General features: G+C 39.1%; 1 pseudogene; it reads left to right on the forward strand.

The window, feature by feature from the left end:
* The first annotated feature begins 7,221 nt into the window (after positions 1-7,221).
* LOC113902833 lies at positions 7,222-7,953 on the forward strand (annotated as a pseudogene).
* The last annotated feature ends 2,419 nt before the right edge of the window (positions 7,954-10,372 follow it).

The following is a 10,372-nucleotide window of genomic DNA, read 5'->3' on the forward strand; positions in this document are numbered from 1 at the left end:
CATTCTCTCAGCCTTCCTTCACCAAAGCGACTGTCTTCTCTGCACACACCTCACCCCACCAAGCTCCCTGCTAACTCATCCTCTTGGGCCCCAGATGCCACCCTCTTTCTTGTTCTCAAGGGCCAGGCTCTCACCATTCCCCCAACTCTTCTAGACTTTTCCTGCCAGCATCCAAACATGCTGTGATCTGTCCTATGAAAAATAAAATCAAAACACCTCAAATGACCCCAGAATACTTTTCAATTCCCCTCCTGTTTCTCTGCTCCCCTTCAAAGCAAAATACTTTGAAGGCAGTGGTTATAATCACAGCATTTCCACAACCTCTCCTCAACACACTCCATGCAGTTCCCGTCCACAGCATCCCACCAAGACCCCACCATGACCCCGCATGGCCTCCACATTGCCAACTCCACCATCATGTCTATGTCTTCATCTTACTTACCCAGCACTGGATCCAGCGAACCACGGCAGCTTCCCTCTGCCCTTCGGAAGTCTGAAAAGATAATGTCAGAGCTTCTACTTTCATCATTTTCTTTTCCCCAAAGTAAGGAAGAAACTAAGCTTTACTATTAGGTAACACCTATTTTTATATTGGTGCCCCCACTTGGTTGCTATATCAGACAATTAAGTGCTATACGTGTATGCTATATCAGACATACACATATGCTGCACAGGGAATGCTAGGGGATGCTCCATAATCAGAGAGGTTTCTGTAGGCTCTCATATATTTGTGCACAGTTGATGGGTTTACAGATTACATTATCTTCTTTTATTTTTTTTTTCTAATTTTATTTTTAAACTTTACATAATTGTATTAGTTTTGCCAAATATCATTATCTTCTTTTAAAAAGTGTTTTATTGTGGTACAGTACTCTTGCCTAGAAAATCCCATGGACAGAGGAGCCTGGTGCAGGCTATTGTCCGTGGGGTCGCAAAGAGTCAGACATGACTGAGTGACTTCACTTTCTTTCTTTCTTTATTGTGGTAAAATAGACACAACATGAAATTGACCATTTCAACCATTTCATTTATTTGTTTAAATTTTTATTGGTGTATAGTTGCTTTACAATGGTCTGTTACTTTCTGCTGTACAGGAAAGTGAATCAGCTATCCATATACATATACCCTCTTTTTTGGATTTCTTTCTCTTTGGGGTCACCACAGAGCACTGAGTGCTTGAGTACATAGCACAGGAAACTTGACTGAGCTCCTGATACAGTAGGTTCGCATTAGTTCTCTATTTTACACATAGTGGTGTATACATTGCTCTTAAAATGCCCCATGTAGTAGCATTAAGTGCATTCATATTGTTGCACTATTATCACCACCATCTATCTTCAGACCTTTTTAATCTTCCTCAACTATACCCAGTAATTGAACTTGTCCTTCTTTCCCCTTAGCCCCTGGAAACCATCATTCTAATGTCTCTCTCTCTCTCTTTATTTGACTACTCTAGATACCTCATAAGCAGAATCATACATTATATGTACTTTTGTGACTGACTTCACTTCACCTCATAATGGTTCACTGTAGTCCATATAATCCAGTGGATAAGCATAATGAATAAGATTTACCCATATTGTAGTATTTATCAGAATTTCTGTCCCTTTTCAGGCTGAATGATATTCCATTTAATTATATGTATATAGTACATTTTGGTTATCCCTTCATCTGTCAATGAATATTTGCTTTGTTCTGGCTTTTGGCTACTGTGAATAGTCCTGCAGTGAACATGCTGCACACATACCTGTTGGATCCCCAGTTGCAGTTCTTTTGGGTATGTACCCAGACGTGGAAATTCTGGATCATGTGGTTTTTCTATCTTGAATTTTTTGAAAATGCACCATACTGTTTTCCACAGCAGCTGCACCATTTCACTGTCCTATCAGCAGTGCACAAGGATTCCAACGTCTTCACATTCTCACAGTTACTTTGGTTTGTGTTTTTGGTAATAGCCATTGTAATTGGTGTGAAGGGGTATCTCACTGAGCTTTTCATTTGCATTTCCCTAATTACTAGCAATATTGAGCATCTTTTCATATACTCATTGGCCATTTTTGTATCTTTTTGGAGAAATGTCTATTCAAATCTTTTGCTCATTTTTGAAGGTCATTTGGGTTTTTTTTAGTTGTTGTTAAGCTGTATGAGTTCTTTATATATTCAGGTTATTAATCCTTTATCAGATGTATGATTTGCAAATATTTTCTCCCAAAATGTGGATTGTCTTTTCATCCTGTTAATAGCATCTCTGATACACAAAAGGTTTAAAAATTTGATGAAGTCTAATTTAACTATTTTCCCTTTTTTGGCTGTATTTTTGGTGTTATAGCTAAAAAATCACTGTCAAATCCAATATCATGAAGATTTTCCCCCAAGTTTTCTTCTAGAAGTTTTATGGTTTCAGGTAATACTTTTAGGTCTTTAATCCATTTTGAAATAATATTTTATGTGTTGTAAGATAAGGGTCAAACTTCCTTTTTTTAAATTGGTGGTTGTTCAACTGTTGTGATTTGGCTGTAGTCATGAGAGGAAGTGAGCTTAGGGTTCTTCTACCCTGCCATCTTGTCTCCTGAATTTTCCAACTTCTTTCTTTTGCACCTGGATATCCAATTTTTGTAGTCCTGTTTGTTGAAAAGACTGTCGTTTTCTATTGACATTACTGTCAAAAATCATTTGACCATATATGTAAAGGATCATTTGTGGTCTCTTCTATTCTGTTAACCTGTATGTCTGTCTTTATGCCAGTACCACACTGTTGAAATTACTGTAACTTTGTAGTAAGTTTGAAATCAGGAAATATGACACCTCCAGCTTTGTTCTTTTTCAAGATTGTTTTGGCTATTCAGAGTCCCTTGAAATTCCATATAAATTTTAGAACAGATTTTTTTCTGTCTATAAACAGCAAGGTTCTAATGTATACTGGAGTGGGTAGCTGTTCCCTTCTTCAGAGGATCTTCCTAACCCAGGGATCAAACCCATGTCTCCCACATTCCAGATGAATTCTTTACCAGCTGAGCCACCAGGGAAGCCCAAGAGCACTGGAGTGGGTAGCCTATCCCTTCCCCAGTGGATCTTCTTGACCCAGGAATCAAACTGGGGTCTCTTGCATTGCAGGTGGATTCTTTACCAACTGAGCTATCAGGGAAGTTATTGGGATTTTGATAGGGATTGCACTGAATCTGCAGATCAATCCTAGAGTTTAGGTAGTATTGATATCTTAACAATATTGCCTTTCAATTCATGAAGACAGGATGTCTTTTCATTTATTAGTGTATTCTTTAATTTCTTTCAGCAATGTTTTGTTGTTTTCAGTGTACAAGTCTTTCTTTCACCTGCATGGTTAAGTTTAATAGTAAATATTTTATCCTTTTTGATGCTATTAAAAGTGCAGTTGTGTTTTAAATTTCCCTTTCAGATTGTTCAGTGTATAGAAACACAACTGATTTTGTGTGATGATTTAAAATCCCATGACTCTCCTGACTTCATCTATTTGTTCTAACAGATTTTCATTGTTTTGTTTTTTGTGGATTCTCAGGTTTTCACTTATTTTTGAGTCTTCCTCTTCTCTCTTGCTCTCTTAAATCCTCTACATGCAAACAGTCACCAATTCATTTCAGTTTGTTTTGATTTCACAATGTTTCTAATATGTGACACTTTCTTTAGTATCATTAAAATCCAGTGTGATTGAATGAGTATTTGTATCCACAATGTCTAGGGCAATGTGTGAAGAAATTATTTTCTAAAATAATCCTCTCATCTCTCTTTCCCACTCAAACCTCTAGGAGCTCCATATAGCAGTAGAGGCTCTAGCCTTCTCACCTATCATCTCAGAGGCAGCACTGAAGCTTTGGGTTCAGGAAAACTTAAGGTGGAAGCAGATATGCTGCTCACTAACTGTGTGACCATAGGCATGTAATGTAGACCCTCCTTGGAAACTGATGTTGATAATAATAATAATCTCAGAGGGTTGTTTTGGAGGTATCTTAACCCATTTGGGCTGGTGTAACTAAATATTGCAGACTGAGCAGCTTATAAACAACAAGAATGTATTGCTCATAGTTCTGGAGGCTGGGAAGTCCAAGATTAAGGTGCCAGCATGGTCACATTTTGGTGAGAACACTCCTTCTGGTTCATAGCTGTGTCTTTCTCTGTCTTCACGTGGTAGAAGGGACTAAAGAACTCTTTTATAAGAGCACTAACCCATTCATAAGAACTCCACCCTCCCAAAGGTCCCCCCTTCTAACACTGTCTCATTGGTCCCCAACCTTTTTGGCACTAGGGACTGGTTTGTCAAAGACCGTTTTTCCATGGACCAGGGTGGGAGGAATGGTTTCAGGATAATGCAAGCAAATTATATTTATTGTGCACTTTATTGTTACAACATTGTCATGTATAATGAAATAATTATATTACCATAATGCAGAATGTGATGGGAGTCTGAGCTCAGGCTGTAATGTGAATGGTGGGGAGTGGCTGTAAACACAGATGAAGCTTTGCTTGCTTGCCTACCACTCACCTTCTGCTGTGTGGCTCAGTTCCTAACAGGCTATGGACCTAGGTACCAGTCTGTGGCCCAGTGGTTGGGGACCCCTACACTATCACATTGAGCATTATTATTCCAGCATGTGAATTTGTGGAGAGCCACACAGACATTCAGACCATAGCAGGAGGCTTAAAAAGGATGATGAACATAAAGCACTTAGTAAAACACTCCCCTTTTGCCTTCTCTCTTTCTCTAAAGCCACAGATAGGATCAATCTCCTGAATCCTCTTGTCTTTATTGCTCCTTTGGCTCTTACCATCTATTACCTTGTACTGTTTATTATCTTTTTATGTATATCTGTGTTATCTTCCCCACAAAATTTATAAATTCTCTAGAGGCTGAGAATTTGTCTTTTCTCTTTTTCCCTTTTCTTGTGCTTGCGTCATGTTGTAATACAATGCCTTATACATGGTAAATGCTTAGTCAATATTTGCCTTTTAATTATTTGACATAATGAAATCCTTTATTGCTTGGTTTCCATTTTATTTCATGGAGTTCTCCCCTCCACACTTTGATTTTAAAAAAGCTGACAACTTTTAAAAATAGCAAACAAAAAAGTAATGAAGACATCACTATATCCTGGAAGACTACGTATATATCAACCAATATCTCTATCAAAAGTGGGAAAAACAAAGGTAGACTAGGGTTACCAGATAACATACCCAGTTAAATTTGAGTGTGAGATAAAAAGGAAATAATTTTTGTTAGTATAAGTATGTCCCATGTAATATTAGTTGTTTATCTGACATTAAAATTTAATTAGGTGTCTTACATTTTTGTTTACTAAATATGATGACCCTACCATGAAGGCTTTAAATTTTTTTTAAAAAATTGTGAATAAGCATTATTCTATGTTAAATGAGAATATTCCCATGTGCTTAAAAGAAAATGTTTTGTTAAAAAAAAAGTGTTTTATGTTAAAAAAAATACAGCTTGAGACATCATTATAAAACAAACTTTAACCACAGCTGTGATATTATGTGGACAAGATACGTGATGAAAAACCTAATAAACAGTAACGTTAACTGAAATATCAACACCCATTGCTTTTGAATATAAATGAAAACAGTGATGTTTCCATAAAATGCAACTCTATACTAAATAAAGAATAGGTTGGGCTTCAAAATCTTTTATAGTGAGTGTATAAAATGATCATATTTGCATATCTAAGCCTTCTTGGAAATACTATTGCTCTGCATGTAAGACTTAGAACTTACAGGACAAATCTGGAGGAAAATTAGAATTATCAGTGGCATGAACAATGGACTGGTTCCAAATTGGGAAAGGAGTGCATCAAGGTTGTATAGTGTCATCTGCTTATTTAACTTATATGCAGAGTACATCAATGTGAAATCCTGGGCTGGAAGAAGCACAAGCTAGAATCAAGATTGCCTGGAGAAACATCAATAATGTCAGATATGCAGATGACACCACCCTTATGGCAGAAAGTGAAGAGGAACTAAAGAGCCTCTTGATGAAAGTGAAAGAGAAGAGAGAAAAAGTTGGCTTAAAACTCAACATTCAGAAAATGAAGATCATGGCATCCAGTCCCATCACTTCATGGGAAATAGATGGGGAAACAATGGAAACAGTAACAGACTGTTTTCTTGGGCTCCAAAATCACTGCAGATGGTGACTGCAACCATGAAATTAAAAGACACTTGCTCCTTGGAAGAAAAGCTATGACCAACCTAGACAGCATATTAAAAAGCAGAGACATTGTTTTGCCAACAAAGATCTGTCTATTCAAAGCTATAGTTTTTCCAGTAGTCATGTATGGATATGAGAGTTTGACCATAAAGAAAGCTGAGCACCGAAGAACTGATGCTTTTGAACTGTGGTGTTGGAGAAGACTCGTGAGAGTCCCTTGGACTGCAAAGAGATCCAACCAGTCCATCCTAAAGGAAATCAGTTCTGAATATGCATCAAAAGGACTGATGCTGAAGCTGAAGCTCCAATACTTTGTCCAACTGATGTGAAGAGCCGACTCATTGGAAAAGAACATGATGCTGGGAAAAATTGAGGCAAGAGGAGAAGGGGACAACAGAGGATGAGATGGTTGAATGGCATCACTGACTCGATGGACATGAGTTTGAGCAAGCTCCAGGAGTTGGTAGTGGACAGGGAAGCCTGGAGTGCTGCAGTCCATGGAGTTGCAAAGAGTCAGACATGACTGAGTGACTGAACTGAACTGTCCTGTCACTACTTGCTGCTGCTGCTAAGTCGCCTCAGTCGTGTCTGACTCTGTGCGACCCCATAGATGGCAGCCCACCAGGCTCCCCTGTCCCTGGGATTCTCTAGGCAAGAACACTGGAGTGGATTGCCATTTCCTTCTCCAATGCATGAAAGTGAAAAGTGAAAGTGAAGGCGCTCAGTCGTGTCCGACTCTGTGCGACCCCATAGACGGCAGCCCACCAGGCTCCCCCGTCCATGGGAATTTCCAGGCAAGAGTACTGGAGTGGGGTGCCATTGCCTTCTCCGTATCACTACTTAGGTGAACATAAATATAAATTGTACCTGTCAGCTGTATTTATTCAAGATGTCAGTGAGAATTTTTGTAACACTGAAGAACTTTTGGACCTAGTCTTCATTTTGGTGCCACGTTAGAGTCTAATTTGTTTTTAAAAGTCATTACTCCTCTTTTTCGTGGCGCCTCGGAGGCTATCGGCTGCTTCAGAATGAGCTTCCCGGCCACTGGCTGCCGGAAGCTCATTGAAGTGGACTATGAACGAAAACTTCGTACCTTCTATGAGAAGCGTATGGCCACAGAAGTTGCTGCTGACGCTCTGGGTGAAGAATGGAAGGGTTATGTGGTCCGAATCAGTGGCGGGAACCATAAGCAGGGTTTCCCCATGAAGCAGGGTGTCTTGACCCATGGCCGAGTTCGCCTGCTACTGAGTAAGGGGCATTTCTGTTACAGATCAAGGAGGACTGGAGAGAGAAAGCGCAAATCTGTACGGGGTTGCATTGTAGATGCCAATCTGAGTGTTCTCAATTTGGTCATCGTGAAAAAAGGGGAGAAGGATATTCCTGGACTCACTGATACTACAGTGCCTCGTCACCTGGGTCCCCAAAGAGCTAGCAGAATCCGCAAACTTTTCAATCTCTCTAAAGAAGATGATGTCCACCAATATGTTGTGCGGAAGCCCCTAAACAAAGACGGTAAGAAACCTAGGACTAAAGCACCCAAGATTCAGCGTCTCGTGAGTTCTGCAGCACGAACGCCGGCGTATTGCTCTGAAGAAACAGCGTACTAAGAAAAATAAAGACGAGGCTGCAGAATATGCTAAACTTTTGGCCAAGAGAATGAAGGAGGCCAAAGAAAAACGGCAGGAACAAATTGCCAAGAGACGGAGGCTGTCCTCTCTGAGAGCTTCTACTTCTAAGTCTGAGTCCAGTCAAAAATGAGATTGTTCTAAGACTAACAAATAAATAAGATCAAACATCAAATAAATAAATAAATAAAAGTCATTACTCGTTTATTATATACTGATCAAAATGACTAAGCATGCCTACAGTGTCCCTGGTGAGTCAGTCTTGCTTTAGACTTATGACCCAACCAAATAGTTGCAACCAGTGTAGGTCAGTTCATCCCATCCTCCCGCATGAACTGCTAGGTTCTACAAGGTGAAACATAAAGCTTGTGATGCATGTCGTAGCTTGCCTCAAGAGCTGGCTATTCTCCTATGGTTTGAACTTAGGCATTTCTCCAGTTTGATTGTTTTGTTTTAGGAATCTGATCCATAATACAGTAGGTTATTACCCTCGGAGAAGGAAAGGAGTTTTCTTTTTCAATTCAACCATATTTATTGAAAACTTAATATGGGCTAGGCACTATTTGGAGAAATGAGCTAGACAGACAAAATCAGGCTCTCATAAAGCTTTCATTCTAGTGACTGAAGTCACACAAAAGAAACAAATAATGAATGAACAAGGAAGATAAATAACTAAGGGACTTCCCTGGAGGTCCAGTGGTTAAGACTTCACCTTCCAATGCATGGGGTGCAGGTTTGATCCTTGATTGGGGAAGTAAGATCTCACATGCCCTGGGGCCAAAAAGCCAAAACATCAAACGTAAGCAATACTGTCATAAATTCAATAAAGACTTTAAAAAATGGTCCACAAAAAAAAGATCTTTAAAAAAATAAACGGAGATAACTGAGATTGGTAAACGCTAGGCAGAGGGTTGAATGGGGGGAGGGTGATGTAAAAGAGAGCAGCAGGGCGCCCTTTTAGGTTAGGATCAAGATAAGCCTACCCGAGGCAGTAGCAGCCATACAAAGATCTAGAAGAGTTCTGGAGCAAAGGGAGGGTGAAGGTCCTAAAACAGGATGAGCCTGGTATGCTCTGAAGGAAGATCAGTGTGATGAGAGAGAGGATGGTATAAGGTGAGGCTGCAGTTAGACAGAGGCCAGATTACGGAGGACTTTTAAAAAATGAGAATTTATTCTTAGTGTGATGGGAAGTCATGGGATTTTCCAATCAAAAAATAAATAAACATACAATATCATCATTCAAATAAAGGAAGTGTTTTAACAATGAGGAAAAGTTAAATACTTTGAAATAAAAGTAAGCAATGGATAAAATACTTTTAAAAATTAGCCTTAAAACCAAAGCACTGATTAAATCAAGATTTTCTCCAAAAAAATGAAGAATATTATCACTGTCTATCTTTATTGAGAGAGATACTGTTAAAAATTATGTGTAAGTTTAGAAATGTGGCTGAACATTATGTGATAAATTAAAGGGTAGATTTTAATTTCAATTTGTATGAATGCTTAGTCTGAAGGATGTCATAAGTGAGAAAGATTCTTCACAAAGTGTAAGTAAAATGTAAAGTGTTAGTCGCTCAGTCATGTCTGACTCTTTGTGACCCCATGGACTGTAGCCCACTAGGCTCCTCTGCCCACTCCTCTATTCTCCAGGCAAGAATACTGGAGTGGGCTGCCATTCCCTTCTTTAGGGTATCTTCCTGACCCAGGGATCTAACCCAGTCTCCTGCATTACAGGTAGATTCATTTACCGACTGAGCCAAGAGAGATAGATCCAGATGCAAGAATTCTTGTGTATGGTTGGGTCTGCTATAAGTCATAGGCTCTTTTTGCATTTCCATTAAGCAGTTGTGCAGAGGTTTTTGCTAAAAATTTAGCTTAGTAATTCTCAATCCTCTCTGATGTCAAATAATTGTTCTTGGAAGTGAACTGAAAATGAAAGGGTTTTTATATTTTTAACAAGTGGATTTTTAAATCCAGTGAATATCTACATTTGGAAGATTTAAAACCAGTTCTCAAGTGTCTAGATAGGAGTACTTTTATTAGTGACACGTAGCATTTTGGGCAGAAGAAAAAATATCATATTCGTATAATGATGGGAATATTTCCAAACGCCCATTTCCCTACTTTATCTGTAGTATGAGCTTCTTTCTCACTGTTCAAATATTGTCTTTACCTTACATAAAGATTCTGTGTGGTTGAAAGGTTTTTAGAAAATTGCAGGCAGCGTGCTACTGAAAATAGTTTGCTATTACAAAAGGAGATGAGAAAATTTGGCCCAAGTCAAGGTGCCTTCAGGGCGCACCTGTGGGAGGCTGGTTGAAGCTGCAGGTTAGTTTACACCCAAGGACTTGACAAGATGCACCGTTTCCTAACACAGGCTGTCGCATATCAGAGTGAAAAGTCGAGCCTTCAAGAGCGGTCAGTGGCTGGGCCACAGCTTGAAGACACACGAGAAAGAAGGAGTCCGTCAATTTACATTAAAACAAATAAAAGCAAATTGACAACAGAAAATATATTGCTTTATCTCTACATTTCCCTTTATCACTAATATGAA

The sequence above is a fragment of the Bos indicus x Bos taurus genome, chromosome 13, assembly GCF_003369695.1.
Source record: "Bos indicus x Bos taurus breed Angus x Brahman F1 hybrid chromosome 13, Bos_hybrid_MaternalHap_v2.0, whole genome shotgun sequence".
Classification (NCBI taxonomy): Eukaryota; Metazoa; Chordata; class Mammalia; order Artiodactyla; family Bovidae; genus Bos; species Bos indicus x Bos taurus.